Source organism: Bacillus rossius, chromosome 1, assembly GCF_032445375.1.
Source record: "Bacillus rossius redtenbacheri isolate Brsri chromosome 1, Brsri_v3, whole genome shotgun sequence".
In the NCBI taxonomy this organism is placed as follows: domain Eukaryota; kingdom Metazoa; phylum Arthropoda; class Insecta; order Phasmatodea; family Bacillidae; genus Bacillus; species Bacillus rossius.
The window spans coordinates 222,878,754-222,898,226 of NC_086330.1; the positions used below are offsets into that span (position 1 = coordinate 222,878,754).

General features: G+C 33.9%; 1 protein-coding gene across 16 annotated transcripts in view; it reads left to right on the top strand.

The window, feature by feature from the left end:
* Positions 1-1,162: 1,162 nt before the first annotated feature.
* Positions 1,163-19,473, top strand: part of LOC134527320 (guanylate kinase) — a 395,696-nt gene continuing 377,385 nt past the window's right edge. For 7 of the 16 annotated variants that reach the window (XR_010074161.1, XR_010074158.1, XR_010074157.1 and 4 more), the window contains exon 1: positions 1,194-1,394. The gene's annotated coding sequence lies outside the window, so the exon portion shown is untranslated. Of the gene's footprint in view, positions 1,395-4,086; positions 4,316-19,473 lie in introns of all 16 variants that reach the window. The other 9 variants (XM_063359885.1, XM_063359883.1, XM_063359888.1 and 6 more) reach the window with 6 other exon arrangements.

Sequence of the window (19,473 nt, forward strand, 5' to 3'; positions counted from 1 at the left end):
TAGTTTAATTTATATATATTAAAGTTATGATTGTTTTCAAATTCAAATCTCATTTTGGAAAATTATTTATCTTAAATAAACTTTTATATTTTTATTTTAATTTGAAATACTGTCTTTCAAACGGTTTTACTAACACGTAAGTTCTTGAACATTCATATATAATATTTTTCCTGCTTTATACACATTAATTTATGGAATTGACTTAGACTGTTGTTGCACGAAGGAATTTCAGGGGTTTTTAAGGTGTGTACGATAATTATGGTACGTTCCGATAATTTTTCAGATTCGAATCTGAGATTCGAATCTAACTTATCCTCAGTGCAATACCTATTGCACACATGCATTTAAATAAGAATGCCTATAAGAATTGACGAAGGAATTTGCTCAAGATATAAATGTGAATACCACCCTTAGACCTTAATATTTTACTGGTTACATGGTGGCATGACATTTTTTGTGACAAGGTGGAACTTTGTGGGACAGGTGACACATCGAAAATTTAGGACCGCTCAATATTGGGGTAAGTAAAATCTATGCAAAAACTTTGTGGGTGAATCAAATAGAGAATTACTTTACTTTGCTACAATTTTGCCGACCTCCGTAGCGTAGTCGGATGCACACCGGCTTACGGTGCGAGGGGTCCTGGGTTCGAGTCCCGGGTAAGGCATGGGTGTACCATACATATTCTGATATTTGAAAACTAGTTGAAATTGAGATTCACACTGAAAATAATGACCCTTTGGCTGTTAGCGAAAAGCTGTAGGCCACAATATATATATATATATAAAAAAAAAAAATTGCTACAATTCCTTATTGGGCAAGCTGGCCTTCGGTTTTCTAAAGAAATAATAGAATTATAACCAGAACAAACACATTCATGATCCACCATGCAACTAATTGTGTAGGTATCAGTAATTCTCTTTGATTTATTTTGTACCAAGTTTTTAGTTGAAATCACTTGTCAAATCATTTTAATTTTTTCCCAAACAAGTGTCTGGGTTCGTGTTAATGTGTAGGTGTGACAAATAAACTAACCAATGGAAACATTAACGTTTATTAAATATTTTTATGGTTTTCTTGCGCGTGCCGCTTAAGCATTATTTCATTTCGCTTCCGCCTTAAGCGCTGAAACTTGCCCTCAGTTGTAAACATTGGACTTTTAATTCTTTACCTTCAATTTTCTATGGAGCTTTCCGTTGCAGGCCGGAGAAACAAGGTTATGTTGCGAGTATGTCATTTCGTTCAAATAAATATTGTGGAATGTTACAATATCTGATTTGGGTCAAGTTTTAAGGATCAAAAAAACATTTATGAATTAAGTCTTTCGTGAATTGTGATGAATTAACTTTTATTCAGAAGTTGTTCAAAGCTGGGTTTGTTACGGCACGTAAGAAGTAAGCAACAACTTTGTTTTTTTTCTGTGTTTTTTTAAATTAGCTTTTGTAATGGTATTTTGTATTGTATTGCTTGTACGCTTAAAATTGGTCTTTCGCCCGTTGGCAAGGAGTCCCTCCCTCACCTTATTCTCCCCTTTACTGAAGCATCCTCCTGAAGTCCTTCCCTCCTTTCACAGCTAGTTTCTTCCCCCTAGCTCATTTCACTCTAGCCTTGTCCTCACCAGTGCTTCCGTCTTTACATTTGTTTCCACTTCCTCTGGATCTTCCAATTATGATCCCTACCTCTTAACCCCCTTCTGATCAACTTAACATTTCCCCTGCCCCCTCCCCCTTAATCACTTTAAACAGTTTCACCAGTCTATCTACTTCTACTTACTATCTCCTTTGCAGTGTGGGTAAATATGTAGAGTCGCGGTATATGCGAAAAAAAAATGCTAAAAATCCGAAAATACTTTTATTCTATGCTCTTTCACTTCCTCTTTTCAATAAACCCGGCGGAGATAAGAAATTCCAAATACTTTAGGAGATATCGAACTTTTATTTTCCATCACAATACCGACCATTGTTGCTTGTTTACGTTTATGATTTTTTTATTTTCGCGACGTAGGTAGAACGACTACATCATTTTCTACTAATGGCAAAGGAATTGTACCCGCCTCTAACGTAGGTGAGTTTTTAACGTTTCAAATTTTAATGTTTTATTTGTTGCGCAAGTAATAAGTAAAAAAAAAAAATTACGTGAGTTCCTACCGTTCATCCTTTGTCCCGGTTTGTTAGGTCAGGTCAGCTACATTATAAATACTTTAAAACTAAACAACCATTAAAATTAATTTATATTATTTTTAATGTCTGCTTAGTTTGAAAGTATTAATAATGTAACTGACCTGACCTAATTGACCATTTTAATTAATTAGGCATTCACGAACAGTAAATCAAGATGCACATTAAGTTCTGCGATTCCCGATTACACCCGAACAATTTACCTTCGGCTAACCTCGGGTTTATTTATTAATATTTATATTTCTCTGTTTATTTTAATGTAGCTATACTAACCTAACTAACCATCCATAGTGTTTTAAAGTGTTTTAATGTAGCTAACCTAACATAACTATAATAAAAGTATTTTCAGATTTTAATAGATACTCCTAAACAAGCAACAATGTAGTCGTTCACCTACGTCGCGGAAAAAAAATATCATTCTCGTCTCGTAAACAAGAAACAATGGTGGCCGCCTGAATTCACAGGTATTGTGATAAAAATTTAAAAATTCGATATCTCCTAAAGTATTTGGAATTTCTTATCTCCGCCGATTTTAATGAAAAGAGGAAGTGAAAGAGCATATAATAAAAAGTAATTTCAGATTTTTAGAATTTTTTTTCGCAAATACAGTTACTCTACATGTTCAAAATTAAAAAATTTGATATCTCCTAAAGTATTTGGAATTTCTTATCTCCGCCGGTTGATTTGAAAAGAGGAAGTGAAAGAGCATAGAATAAAAGTATTTGCGGATTTTTAGCATTTTTTTTCCGCATATACCGTTACCCTACATATTTACCGCAGTGTGTGCCACCCTAAGCTCCACCATCACTGATGATCTATGCATCTCCCACTCTCCGTCTTCCCCTCTCTTCCACATATTCATCACCCATCTCACTGCCCTGTGCTGTACACATAATTCTGAAGGAGCGCCACTTTACTCAAAGAAAAAAATTTAAAAATTCCCAAGATGCTTTCTTGAATTCCTTGCATGATTTTGAATCATTTCAGAGGATATTGTAATACATGAAATAGTTTACCATCAATAGGCCTATATTATTTTAATGAGTGGTTAGGTAGTTAGGTAATGCTAAATACTACTACTTTTCTGCTATTTTTATGTAGCCTACATATGTAAACTCTCAATTATCAGTACCTAGATTATCTGTTTTAGGGTATCAGTGCTTAAATTTAGTTTGATTGTTAGTTTGCTGTATTATGAAGCTGTAAAAAAACAGTGTCATTGCTTTGGAGCCACTTCTTCACTTGTCGTTCTTTGTTTGTAGCTACCCTATTACAGTGTCAGAAAGCTATTTGGATCACCCACCCCCCAGCTGTCACATTTGTCATACTTTAAACCAGAGAGGGATGCCAGACTACGGTATCACGTCTCCATTCTCAGTATTGTATGCTTAATGTGGCGCTATGTTACTTTCTGCCCACCCTGTGGCCCGGCAGGCACCCAGCAAGTGACAAGACTGGCTGGCATTTGGCTGAAAGAAGGGACACTGTAAAAATTTAAAAACAAACTAGCCAGAATTTGTGTGCATGGTTTGTGTGATTGTATCTTGAGCTATCTGAGTTAACTTAGCTAGATGAGTTAACTTTCCCTCTTCGGCCATTGTAAATGACAGTGAACTAGCTACATACATAAAGGCAATCGTCACTTGTCTATCACAAAAGTTTTTCATGATGCCAACAATATCATTTTCTCGTGCTATTTATTTCCCTCGCTTGTAAATGCAAGAGTTCTTGGTGATCACTGCAACTACGGCTCCGCAATATACATACATGTTGCTGCATCCATATTTGATTTATGGAAACGTTCCTGTGTTAGGTCTGTGAAAAGCACGCCTCTGAGAAGTGGTATATATTGAACTGAAGTGCTACTTATATATTCCTGCAGCTTGACACAAGTTTCTCTGTGTGTTAGGTTTATGAATGGACAAGGAACTGAGAAGAAAGAACAACTTGCTGCCGATGGGTAGAAAAATTAAATACTGTGAAGAGGGGGAGAAAGGAGTGGGTGACTGCCACCTCTCCAGCAGAAGGAGAAAGACCGCATAACGGCACACTGCTGTTTTGTTTATGTTACAATGACCTGAAATACACTACACAAAGACTTCACTTGTGCTCAGAATTCTATTGAAGACAAATATAAGGTTAGACCCAAATTCGAGTGCGGCCCTGAGTTGGAGATTATGCAGTTGTTTTTACAGGATTTCAACTATCCAGGCATGTTGAGTTCCAATTAACATGAATAATGGAGAGTTTCTCTCTCTCTCTCTCTCTCTCTGTGTATGTGTGTGTGTGGTGTGTATATATGTGTGTGTGTGGTGTGTGTATATGTGTGTGTGGTGTGTGTATGTGTGTGTGTGTGTGTACATATATATGGGTCATTCTTGGAAAAAGGGAGTTTTTGAAGTGCTCAATTATTTTTATTTTATTTTATTTTATCGATTTAAGGTATTGATTATTCTGATACACTTATTAACTTATTCTTAATGTATGCCACTGGTCAACATATTTTTTCCTTTACTTACTTATAGATTTTTTTCAGGTTTTGTAAAATACTGTTAATGGAGAATACAGCTATGTAACGGAGGAGACATTGCGTGCAAGAACAGCATAATATTATGCAGATCAATAGAGATTTTATTATGTAATGTAATTCTTTAAATGCGACATACTGGCGCGAAATTTTTTTCCCGTGCACTGTTACCACTACGTAGTCATCAACTTTTGCTGGTGCACACGGTACGAGGGTCACACTATCTGGTTCAGAGGCTGATGAAGCACTTGAATCAGTGTAGACATCTTGAAAACATAGTTTACCTGGTGTAGAACCTGATATAAATGATGTTAAAGGAAAGTGTAGGAATATTTTTAAATAGTTTGCATAAGTAACTGAGAATTATTGCTACCCTGAGACAGAATATCAAGCTTCATATAAATTAATTTGGTAAAAACTAAAAGTGAGAATACTTGTGATTAAATTAGGCAGTATAGAGTGCAACAATAAAGGATACAAAGCTGAATGGTGCCAAGCCCATATTGAGGACACAAATTTGTTCGTGCACACTGCAGACAACTCAGACGATTCATTTGTAAAGTACAGAATCCATTATTCCATATTACTTCATGGACCTGCATTGTTCCCTTGAAAGCTGGAATACATTTGGGTAAATGTTCATTTTCAATATCCTTAATTTCGTTTTCTCTTACATTTAGGATCTTGATGCCAGAAATATCCTTCTGTAACACTTCATACAATTTCTGAAAATTGGGAATATCTGTACCTGTGGCTACAAGCCTGTCTGCAGTTCTTTTAACACATCCTCCAATGCCATCTGGTGCACCTTCGCCATGGCCAGCTTCAGAAAAATGCCAGTGAATGGCTTCTCTCACATTTAGAGCAGGAGCGAGAAATTTTCCTATTAGCTGGAACATTTTACGGTTTCTTTATTGCGTAGTTGGTCCATCACTGACAAAATGGACCACCTCAGGGTTACAAACCTGTTTTTTGAGTTCATCGATGACAGGGAGCATGTGTGCACATATTGCTGGGGGATCGTGGCGTAAACCTTCCGATAAAGTACAGAAAGATAATGGTTGCACTTTCTGAGTTTCCTTTTGCAAAATACATGCCACAACAGTGTGTAACGAAATTTGAGGTTTTGACCCTCCAAAATGTGCTGCCTGGATTTCACTTGCATATTTGCAATTGAAATTCTCGGAAAAATCTATGTGAATCAAAAGTTCATTAGAGGTAAGATTCTTCTTCAAATGATCTAGTATATGATATTGATGTTTCATGTTGGCTGTCGCTGTGTGCTGCATGAATTTGCATAAAGACTCTTCAAATGCAACAGCCAGATCTCTTTTTTTGCATTCAATATCTTCTTTTACTGTTTTGATGCAAGTTTTCTCCTGTCCTTTCACAGCCTCGCCACCCCCCTGCCCCCGTATTGACCTTCCATGGCGGTGTTATCTATCCCTTAGCTGCTTTGGGATTCCGCTGAGGCCGCCGCGTGGAGTGCCGTTGTAACACACCGCTGTTCTGGATGCTTTGTGCATCAGGTCGGCCCAGGATGACACGACACGTCACGTCACAACCACTCCATTCAGTTCCAACAGGCGGGTTGAGTGAAGTGCGGCGCAGATGTGGAGCGACAGAACCATGCATGAGTGACAGAGTGGTGCGAGTCTGTGTGTGTGGGCAGGTGTGAGATAAGGGGCGTATCACTCTTGAGCCTAGCTCCAATGAGGAGTGTGAACTGTGGAACTGACAGACATTTAGTTTCTTGTGAACTGACATTAAATGTGGTGATTTAATTAGTAATGTAAATATTAATAGCAAATAAAACTATAGAATTAATTGGGCAATCCTTACGAACCCATTGTCCCCTACTCGTAACAATTTACTATCAACTTTTATCTCATTTACATATTTGCAAGAAAGCATTTGCTACAGAATCTTCTGATTTCTTGGCTAAAAAAGAGCCTTATATTTAGATATTCTAAAGTATCTTTGTTTATATAGTCAAATATCAAAGTTAAAATTAATACTGAGGTTTTCATGACGAAGAAAAATGAGATATTTATCAGGTGTCCCACCAAAGATATAAACCATAAAATTTTGTAAAATTTCAAAATTTATAATTTTTGCAAATTCATATAAACTGAAGCCATAATCAACATTCAAACTTTGTGCACATACGGTAAAATATTAAAACTACTGTATTACAAAATAAATTCTGAAATTTAATTTTTTCCTTCTAATAAATAGTGCACTCAGAAATGGGAATTTTGTGTGATCAGGAAACTTAATTTAGGTGGAATTTTGCATGTTAGATGAAATGTTACACTTCCTATTATTAAGTACCTTTATACAGAGAAATCTAAAGAAAACAATTGTTTTTGTTTGAAAATCCCATGTCAAACCATTCTAGAGGTATTGTGTTAAGATACCGTAAATGTATGCAAATTGAGACATTCATTAATATGCCATATAACAAAACTGGCCACCTTGTGAAAATGGTCTACTAAAAAAAAATTTGTCACCAATTTTGAGCTATTTACACATAAATAAAATAACTGTAAATTATAATTTTTTTATGTATAAATGGCCAAGCAACCAGTGCTGGACCACTTGTTAAGGATTGACCCGTGGTGGAAATCATATATTTCTATGAATATTGTAGTGGAAAATAGTTTTGTCTCCGTAGGGATGGGTCGGTACCGGTTCTCGGTTCTCGGTTCCTACGGTTCTCAGCATTTTAACCGGCACCGAGAACCGCAGCTAAAATGTTGGTGCCGGTACCGATACCAACAGTATAGCATTACCCCTTTACGAAAATAGTCCTTCACTACAACTTAACTGCAGCATGAAATGGCTTAACTCACGTCTAATTCACATATAATTTATTTTTTTTGGACTTCTGTGGAATAATATTCATCTCTAAGTATAAAATAAATTACACGTGAAAATATTTAATATTCTGGTCACATCTGTACACAAAGTACATTTTTTTAATCAAAACATAAGGCTGGGTTCACAATTAAAAAAATTAAGCGAGTGCATAGCAAGTCATGCACACGACCTGTGCACACGACCTGTGCGAACTGCGTAATCGGTTCACAATTGAACTCTTACTGTTAATTTCAGTCAAAGAAATTTCGCGAATGATGCGACATCTGTTAGCAGTGTTAGTAAATAAACATATTAACTTTCAAAATAATGATAATACTATTATTATCTTGACATTTTCTTACCACAATATGGTTAATAAATACAAACATATTTCTAGTCCCGCCAAAAAAGCACCCTGCTCTTCTCCCATTGGCTGTTGTGCCATGCGTACGCGACCGAAATAAAATATATTCATTTCACTCCTATGCGCACAACCTCGCTCCCATGCACACGACCAACTTTCTGCTATTGTGAATCGTTAGGTTAGGAAACATGGCGTTCATATCCTATGCACACGACCTACTGTTACTGTTATTTTTTCAATTGTGAACACAGCCTAACAGTTGTAGGTGCCATAGATTTAGTTCATCGATGTGTGCAACTGTATAACGTGCCTCGGCAGAGAAATGAGAACAGAAAGACGCCGTTTTTGTTTCAATGGTTTTAAAATAGGCAGCTAATTGAGTCGTTGACACGTAAGTATGGGTGACTGGTGTATAAAGAACAATTAAAAGTGCAAATTCCATAGTATATTTGTTGAATAAAATTGATGATTGATTTAAATATTTCCATAATAATTTTCGGCATTCTAAAAATTTATGCTTTTTGTGCAGTGCTGTGTAGTGTAAGTTCACTGCATCTGCAGCCATCTAGTGGAATGGCTAGAAACTTTCTCTTTTAGGCACACGGGATTGCTTTGAAAGTGGCACGTCTTTGTTTCTAGTGTTAATAGCATTGGCGAAGATCCCGCGGACACATGATAAAAAATAAAAATGTTTTTTTTATATTTAGCTTAGTGGTGTATGGATGTGTAGATGTATGTTACTGCTGACTAATCAAACAAAATGCTTGTTGACACTTCTTAAGTATAATTATGCTGGCAAAATAGTGCAAATTGTGTAAGAAATGGCATCAGAAGTGTGGTAGTAATTTACTTTTGACTGTGCAAACAAACTGAATTCGATGTAGACAATAAGTTTGATGAACAATTTATTATTTTAATTCTTTGATAGTTCACCATCATTTAATTTATTTCCATTATTGTAATATTGGGTCATTCCAAATCTAATCATCCAGAGGAAACAAAATTTTGCACCCCACCCTCTCCGATTTTTATGAAATTTTTTTTACAGCATCTATGAACAAATATAACAACGTGTGGTTTTTATTTTGGCCAAATTCGCTTTAGTTTTTATTTTATAATTTTTTTAGAAAATGGTGCATTTTAACCAATCTGTTATTTGAGGTGCAAGATGAAAAAGGCACTTTTCAGTAAAAATTTAATTGTGAAGTTATTATTTAATACTAACTAATGAATTTTACAATTCTTACTTGAAATTTCATCAGGGTTCCAAAAATAAGGTTAAAAATAACATTTGACTCATATTAAACCCTGTTTTCACTCTTTAAAGTTGGCGCTCTGTAATTTTTTTCATCGGTACAGCTATTTCCATAAATGTTCATAACTTTTTTCTGTTTGATTCAATGAGGCTGAGAAATGTCTCATTTGAAAGAGGATGAAAAGTACTATAATAATATAAAATAAAATTCATGGGTATTTGATGTTATCATTTGATAAAAAGGGAAAAAATTATTATATTGCTGAAAATATGCAGGTTAGCTCTAAATCATTATCAAATCAATAGTTAGAACGATCATATTAATTTTATTTATTTATTATTACACATAACACATAGTTTGTGTACACTTTAAAATTAGTTAAGGGCCATTCCATACCAAAATGAGCCTAAGTGCAAAAAATTTAAAAAAATTATAAACAATGTTTATTCACGTAATACTGTAGAAAAAAGTCTCGCAGTCCATTGTCCAAAAAATTATTATGATTCATTAATTATTTCTTTTGTTTTCTACAGTTTAACTTTGTCTATCTGTGTGGGGAATCAAGAGTAAAATTGTTCATTAAGTTGGCAATATTGTTTTTAATATTGATAATCAGCTGATGCCTTTGATTTTAGTGCAGTGACCTTGTTGAAAGTTTATACTTTACTGCAGCATTCTCAATAATAGTAAGATAATTAAAATTGCTTCAATATAGCTCAAGTTTATTTTGATATCATCTGTGTAACACCCGTTACCAAAAACATATAAAAGTTTACATAATAACTAAACCATAACACTTATAAAATTAATGTCTAACAAATGTGAGGTTATGTCTCTCAGTAGCATTTTGATTACCAAAGAAAATATTAATATTGAAATTTAAGGAGTAAAAATATGGTAACGGGTGTTACGTAGCATTGGTAACGGGTGTTACAAGCGCTATTAACATGTTGATTTTGTGTACAGAAATTGTTCAGGTACCATATTATTGTACTGGAAAACAAAAACTTAACCAAAAAGAATTTTGTAGATGTGTTATGAAACCAATTCTTGTTTTAAATGGTTAGTTGGAATTTTATCTGCCAAACTGTCCCACAATAACTGCCTCAAACTTTCACAAGCTATTTAAATTATAAATGTAATTATAGTAAAGTAGCTTACCTTGGATTATTTTAAGTAAGTTAATATGTGTAAAAGAAAGTGTAACACTCTCCTGGCTGTGTATGCCAAAGTTGTGTGTTTAAATTAAAACTAGGTAGTAACATGAAACTTCTTTTTCATGTCTTGTCTGTAGTCCTTAATACCTCTTAGTTTATTTTGCTGGGAACACTTTAATATAATATCTACAGTCAAACGACATGTGTGGATGACAGTAAAAGGAGACAGAAGAATTCACATTGAAACTGCTAGAGATTTCATTCCATGATCACGTAAACAGGAAAGTTACTGGAATAGAAAGTTTTTATGTTGACAAGACAGAGGTGTTACAGAATGAAACTGTACTAAATAACTACTGGAAAAGTGTTTTTCCAATTCCACAAATATAAGCAAGTCATCACTTCAGGGTGTACGATTTTAATAACATTCTAGTTGGGAAGACCTCATCATGTTTGATGTCAAAAGTTACGATTAGAGCTGAAATTGATGAATCTGATTTTGAACCATCTGTATCTGTGTTGACAGAGATTGGGTGTCGTCTCCATTACAATGATGTGTACTCAGATTCAGGCAGTGAGGACAATCCTGAAAGTTGCCAGTTTATAGAAACTTTTCCTATTGCTAGCCCAGGAGATATACAGTCTGGTATGTTTTTTCTAATAAATGTTCCAACTTGCGAGGTAACAATAATTCAGAAGGAACTGTTTATAGATATGCTGCAATTTCTCAAGGAAGCGTAGATGATGAAAAGTGTTTGTCAGTGATGTTTTTGAAATCTTGTGGACCAGACAAAACTGTCTTTATTGCTGATGATGGAAACATTACATATGTACATTTCAATCAAGTAATTAGTAAATTACCAAACCCAAACGTACAGCCAAAGGGTATTTTCACAATTCTGTACAAATTTAAAAAAAAAAGTAGATGTGTTTGAAAGAGTTTAGGTAGTCATTTACTTGTAGTAATAAGTCAGTTTATAACTCCGTTTTGCTATAGTGTAATTTTTAATGGAAACTTGAGCATGTCGTCAGTGATATTTCAGAAATCTTGTGAATTAGGCTAATGAAAATTGTCATTAGGAGGATATTATATGTGTTCATTTAATTTAAGTACTTAATTAGTAAATAACCCAACCAACCAAACAGTATACATACACAATGAAACAATGATGTTGAAATTTGGAAATTATTAGATAAGTTATGTTTAAAAAAATGAGTAGATGTATATAAATATATTTATTTTAATCTGTGAGAACTAAAAGTAAATATATATGCTTATTTTGAAATTAAACATATTTTTTAGCAAATAGACAAGTTACACCTTACTTTTATTTCATTATTTTGTCATCTTGGACCTATAAGTTGGACAATATTCATGGGTACTTAGGATGTGTAACACCCATTACTAACCTTGTAACACCCGTTACTTTACTATTTTACTAATGGATTGGTTAATAGTTTGTCTACAAACAACTTCTTGACATCAGTGTGAAGCCTATAAGCTTGGCTTGGATTCATAATTTTTTTCCAATTTTTTTTTAATTTCAGTTCACAGAGTTTTTAGATTAATCACTCTGAACTAAAGTAAGATGTACATTTGCTGTAACACCCGTTACCATTTTTTCCATACTTTATTTTGCATTTGATATGCTAATAAACTGCTTCTACAGCAATACTTATATTCATTTAGCAAAGTGCTATTAACAGGTATGTTAAATGATTTCTTAACATTTTTAGTTTATTTAATATTGACTTTTTTTGTTGTCCGGACGTAACACCCGTTACTATGGAATGCCTGTTAACCTTCTTTTACTTGAGATTTACATTTACAGTAAACTCTCGATTATCCATGTTAATTAGAACCCACCAATGTAAAAACCCTGGATAATCCCTTTCATGCTAAGAGCCCTCGAATTTGGATTGCACTATATATTTGCCTTCAGTAGAATTCTGAGCACAAGAGAAGTCTTTGTATTTTTTTCTCAGCTATTGGAATGTAAACCTTACAGCACTGCCCCCCCTCCCCTGCTCTGCACACATGCATTTCTCCATCTGCTGGAGAGGCCCCCTTCTCCCTCCTTCCTTGTATTTAATTTTTTTTTCCTTGGTGGAAAGTTATTATTTCTTCTCAGTCCCTTGCCAGTTAGTCACATGACCATAGAAAAAAATGTTTGGCTGGAAAGGGTGGGGGGGGTTTCCAGTCAGACAGGGGCAGGCTGAAACAAACCAGGCGGCTGTGAAGCAGCTTTCAGGCCCCCCCACCCCCCTTGTAATCTTGAGGAACTGTACTCAGCTTTTAAAGAAATGTACCCTAATGCCAAAATTGGACTATCAAAGTTTTGTGAACTTAGGCCCAAGTGGTGTGTAACAGTTAATCAAAGAGGAGTTCATTCAGTATGTGTTTGTTACATTCATCAAAATCCTGTACTACTTATAAGTCCAATGAATCTGGATAAAATAAAATTGAAGGAATTAACTAAAATGTTAATGTGTGAAGATGTAAAAAGAGAATGCATGTTAAGAATGTGTGATAAATGTCCTAATTCTGACAAATTGAATGATTTAGTTAAAACAACACTGGACGACTATGATGATAAAGACCAAATAATATTCAAGCAATGGACAAATACTGACCGGAGCCAGCTTCAAACAATGGTCCTACCATTGTCCGAGTACATTACACTTTTAAATGAAAAACTTGAAACCTTGATACCTCATTCTTATATTTCAAAGCAACAATCTGAATACATAAAAAAGAGGAAAGAAAGTGTATCCCAAAACAAAGTGCTTTGCTTTATGGATTTTTCTGAAAAAATATGGATTTATCCTTAAAGATGAGATTCAAAGTTATCATTGGTCCCATGCATCTTGCACACTACATCCAGTAGTAGTTTATTACAGAGACAATGATAGCTCCTCTGTTTCACAGCAATCATTTTTCCTTTTTATCAGATTACATGAAACATGATGTAAACTTTGTTTATGAAGTACAAAGCAAAATTTGCATTTACATGAAAGCAAAACAACCAAAAGTAACAACAGTAGAATACATCACAGATGGCTGTTCTGCACAATACAAAAATTTCAAGAGTTTAGTCAATATTTGTTTTCATGAAGCAGATTTTAGTCTAAAAGCTTCCTGGACTTTTCATGCCACAAGCCATGGAAAATGTGCTTGCGATGGTATAGATGGCTCAGTTAAACTATCTGTTACAAGAGCCAACCTCCAAAGACCATATAAAGACCAAAATGCACACCAGAAGAAATGTTTAAGTTTTGTAGCAAACACTTTTCAAAAATAATATTTCAATTCATTAATATAGATACAGTAGAACCCTGTTATAATGTTCCTGCTTATAATGTTTTCCTGCTTATAATGTCATATTTTTAAAGTCCCAATATTTCCCCCATAAGGACAAAGTATTTATTTCCTGCATATAACGTTCATAAATATTGTAATTTCCTGCTTATAATTTTTTGCTTTCTAACATTCAATAAGTGGGGAAAAAATGTTTTAAAACCAAATTATTCCAACACTTACGATAAAAAGTTTCCTTTATGTATGTTTATGTTTACAATCACTGCCATACAATACATGAAGTTTGTTAAAATAAAATTTTATGCAATATACTGAAGGTACACAATGTTCATAGTTACGTGTCAGTTAGCACCCTTAGGGCCGGTTTTATGACCTCCGGCTAAAGTTCCGGCTAAAATTTAACCTCAGGCTAGCTCTTATTTCGGTTTTATGACTCCCTGTTAACGTCTACCTTCCAGTTAAAGTTCCGGCTAACCTAGCGGGTGGATGAACCGGCCGCTAGCTGCTTAACCGGAGGCTAAGCAACAGAAAATAAAATGGCGATGTATCAGGCGAGGTTAGTTGTTGATAGTGATGATGACTATTTGAGGAATTCTATTCAATGTTTGCAGGATGTGATGGAATAATTTATTACTAAATATAAAATGCTTCGCCGTATTCGTCAAAGTTTTATTAAAAATTATATGACATGCAAGTAAAGTTACGATTTTCTATTTTCGTCGAGTTGTGTATTATTATTTGACTTTAATTGATCACGAAGTACATAAACGTATGCAATGTATATAAACTTAAATGTTCCTGCTTAAGAATATGTGTAAATAAGTGAATTTTAAAATTGCAAAACGAGGGTTATTATTACCTATAAAATGCGTGTTTTCGTGGAAGTTGTATCTGTGAATTTTTATTCGTAATACAGTGGACATATGCCGAGAATGAAATGCACTTCATACGACTTCAGACGTGGTTATAATTCAATGAATACAATTGAATGTGAAAATAAATGTTACCCAATTATCCCTTCCCTATCTTACAAACCTTTACGTACTTATTATCTACCTGGCACGCAAGTGCAAAACGAAAACAGCACTGGAATTATTCTGTTTGCCGTATCCAAGTTTATCCCTTGATCCTATCGGCATGACCCTTTATATGTTGGTCTTGTTTTACATTAGACTTGCTGTTTTAATTTAGAATGTTGAAAAATCCTGTACATATATCAAAATACCTAACATATCACGATACAAACAAAATATGTCAGGTCTTGTAAAAATGTATTTATTTCGTATACATTTTACAATCATAATTATTTCCCCAGTGAATATGTCTAGGATCTCTCGACCTACTAAATTAAAACAGCAATCATCCTATACCACAAACTAATTCCATCAGGATCGGATTAATTTGGATACGTGATACGAAACTATTAGTACAAAAATGAAACCTACACCAGTGAAATGAAAATCGACAAGTATTTTCCTGAAACCGGGTTTATATTATTTGATTATGAAATAAATTTATGAAAGAAATAAGTGTTCTCTAGCAAAAATGTCATCCGTATTTATTTGTTTGTATAGAATTACTTCGTTAGTTTTGGCTTAATATATAACCTAACAAAATCATGAGTTTCAATACAAGAGTAAAGTTGAAAACACACGGTTTTGAATCGTAAATTGTAATTTTATGGTTTAATACAAAGCAGGTTTGACGTCGAAGTAGTTTTAGGTTAATTTAATTATATCTGTTGCAAGATAAAGTTCGCGGCATATTTCTTTACTGCAGCTGTAAACATTACGAATCACAATACAAACAAACAGCTGACTAACATTCTACCAGAAAAAAAACTGTCTTGCAACAAATGTTACCAAATCCCGGTTTATTTCATTACCAACACACCCATTATTACACCACACGCATCGTCAGGTTCCGGTTAGCCAACCGCAGGCTAAGTATGGGTCATAATACACCCCTCGTTCGTTAACCGGAGGCTAGCCTTACCTGGAGGCTAGCTAACCTTAGGATTTAGCCGGAGGTCATAATATCGGCCCTTAGTCAACTCTTCTCTTCCTTGCCATTCCAGTGGGTATTCAGATGCACGTACATAGTCCTACGATATTTAAGTTGCCAACCATTGAGCGAGGGCATAACTAAAAGTGTTTTCTATTGCTTACAAATAATTTTTTTTTTCATTCATATGTAGGAATCCCAAAATTAAACATTTTCAGGTGGCGAAGGAGTAGACGTTCTCACTCTTAATGTTGTCATCATGAATCGTGAGACAATTTTACAAAAAATGTGGCAGTGTATCTTTAAAGACAAACAAAATTTAACCAGGGAACAAGACGAAGTTGAAAAATGGTTGGCTTGTTTCAGAAAATTCATGTATCAAGTATACTATCTTTGGTTTTAACATTAAAGTTGTTTACATAGCTTGGTGAGTCCATTGGTACAAAGCTCGAACATTGTTAAGAGCTAAATTGAGATTTCCTGCTTATAACGTTTTCCTGCTTATAATGTTTTTTTCTTGTGCTCCCTTGAAAAACATTATAACAGGGTTCTACTGTAGTGTAGAAAATGTAGAACCAAAGTTGACTCAGCATTTTAGTGAACATAAAACTGTACCTGGCACAAGATCTTTCCATTTTTTCCAACCACTATCTAATACGTACTGTAATAGCAGAAAAACGGATAAGCAGTGACAAATTTTTTTCATTGAGGTATAGTTTATCATAAAAACTAGAACTTCCAAATTTCCAACCAAATACCTACATAGGCTGTGTGTATGAAGATAAGTGCTTCATTGGACTCATTTTGGAGCTTGATGATGACAATAAAGATGCTTATATCTATTTTATGCACCCTCACTGGCCATCACAGACATTTTTTTTGGCCAGAAAACCGAAATGTTGGAAGAGAGGATAAGTGCTGGGTCCCTTTTACAAACATAATTTGCTCCATAGATGTTCCACAATTAAGTGCTCAAGTTGGACGAATGATGTTCAGTCTTTCTAAAAAAAAAAAGTGTTTAAAAACATTAATGCTGCCTGGCCAAGGAAATATTAAGTTTCATATCAACAAAAATGGTAAGCCAAAAAATTAAATAAATTTATTAATACCTATAATTTTTAACACACTTTAACTACCTACTCAACACTTGAATGTTACCTAAAAATCCTAAGTAGTATCCTTTACAAAATTAAAACTATATGATTAGTTTCATTAGCCTATTAGAGCGTAAACACTATTTGTTATGTGTAATAATAAAATTAATATAATTGTTCCAACCATTGATTTGATAACGATTTACAGCTAATATGCATATTTTCAGCAATATATGTTTTTCCCTTTTTATCGAATGATAACTTCAAATACCCATGAATTTGGTTTTATATTATTATAGTACTTTTCATCCTCTTTCAAATGAGACATTTCTCAGCCTCATTGGATCAGCCAGAAAAAAGTTATGAACATTTACGCAAATCGCTGTACAGATGAAAAAAATTACAGAGCGCCAACTTTAAAGAGTGAAAACAGGGTTTAATATGAGTCAAATGTTATTTTTAACCTGATTTTTGGAACCCTGATGAAATTTCAAGTAAGAATTGTAAAATTCATTAGTTAGTATTAAATAATAACTTCACAATTAGATATTTCCTGAAAAGTGCCTTTTTCATCTTGCACCTCAAACAACAGATTGGTTAAAATGCACCATTTTCTAAAAAAACTTATAAAATAAAAACTATGGTGAATTTGTCCAAAATAAAAAATACGCGTTATATTTGTTCATAGGTGCTGTAAAAAAAATTTCAAGAAAATCTGAGGGGGTGGGGTGTAGACCCCTGGATGATTTGAAATGGATTGACCCTATTTTCTTTTTATTCATATGTTTTAAAGGAGAGTGTATGTAGATTTTTCTTGAGGTAATTGCTAGATTAATATAGTAAATGTAAGTTTTATTAAGTGTTCTCTTTATTATTTAGGATTATTTTTCACTAATACATATAACATTTGTAATAGGTTGGTGTTTTTGTTGAAACTTGAAAACTATACCACACCTTTTAATTTGCTTTGATGGACTCTTTAAAGACTGAAACATTATGCCAATGCATTTCTTTGTGAGCATACAATAAAAACATTGAGGACAGAACAATACAAACAAATTATTATTTTCAGTGTTATAAACATTATATTGTTAAAGATGTAAGTCTGGATAGAGGGATTTTAGTGCTTTTTTTGTAGCCAAAACAATAAATAGTTTATTACTTGAAACACCTCTTAAATAATGTGTGAATAATATTTATTTTATTTTTTTGAAGTCAGAACCGGGGACCGAGAACAGAGGACCGATTTTTAAGAACCGGTACCAAACCGAGAACCGGGAAAAACAGGGAATTGACCCATCACTAGTCTCCAGTAATTAAATAATATATACTTATCGCTGTACTGTTTTACAGAACAACTTGATAAAATATCAATAAGTAAAAAATTCATTCTGGGAACACCTATTTTCAGTAGCCACATCCTTCAACATTCTTGTTTATTCTGATATGAATGAATTTTTTTTCCCCCTACACTGTATGGAGAGTGATAAAATAATTATCTCTGTAGAGCGCTAGTTGATATATTAGTTGCTACACTTGTCGCTAGCATGCTCAGTGACTGACTACACAACATAATTGCTCCCTTGTCAATTTGTACACAAAGTATTTAAACATCATTGTATAAGAAAGAGGTTCGTGTATACTTCTGGGTTTCAAGACTGGGTTTTTTTTGTAACCGTAAGTACTGGATGACAACCAACATCGAGGTGCCACTAATTGAACAACCTGAATTCTAGTTATAATGAATTGTCTTAGAACATTCTCTGGTTCTCCCCAAGAACATGTTTCGCATTCTAAAAACCTGTCCATTGAAGTCAGAAAGTACATAGGAATTTAAGTTAATTAGTATGGATATGAAAATTGATGACCTTAAATCTGGAAATCTTGTTTTAAAACCTTATTGGACTCTAGATCTGAAATATCTGAGGTGAAACAGGAAATCACCCAAATAAACCAGGATCCTTAAACAAAAACAGCATTACAAAATCATTCATTAAAGCTCTCTATATATGATAGAACTAGCTGCAATACCCGGCGTTGCCCGGGCTGAACACAGGGTGAAGGGGACCTTTTTTGAAATCAGATGTATTTAGTAATTGTCTTCTTAATTTGAATGTCAAGTCTGAAAATTAATTTATATCACTTTCAGATCCCGATAGACGTTGTTCTGCCAGTTTATAGTTATTTACCTGGTCTGTATGTAATTTAGACTTTATAAAGCAATATAGAAAAAAGCTGAAAAATAAGAGATTACTAATATTGAAAAGATTCCATTGTCTAGCTAATGCTCTGCCTGCATTGCAATTGTTTTGTAATATGTTTGAAGTAGTTCCACATAATACAAATCATTTATCCATCTCTCTATATATATTTATCTCTATCTACATCTATATACATCTATGTATCTCTCTATCTCTATTTATCTCTTTACATCTACATATATACTTCCCACTATCTCTATATCTTCTATATTTAAGTCTCTATATAGCTCTATACATCTATAGGTCTATCTCTTTATCTAACCCATTTCATTCTCTATACCTTGGTCTATCTCAACTTATCTCACTCTAAATATATATCACTCTATCTCCATCTCTCTTTTATATTAAATAAATTGTGTCATGCGTGTGCACTTATACAACAAAAACAGACAAAGTGCCGCTATATAAAATGAAATAAACACATTTTTGACACGATTCGTGCTCCAACTATT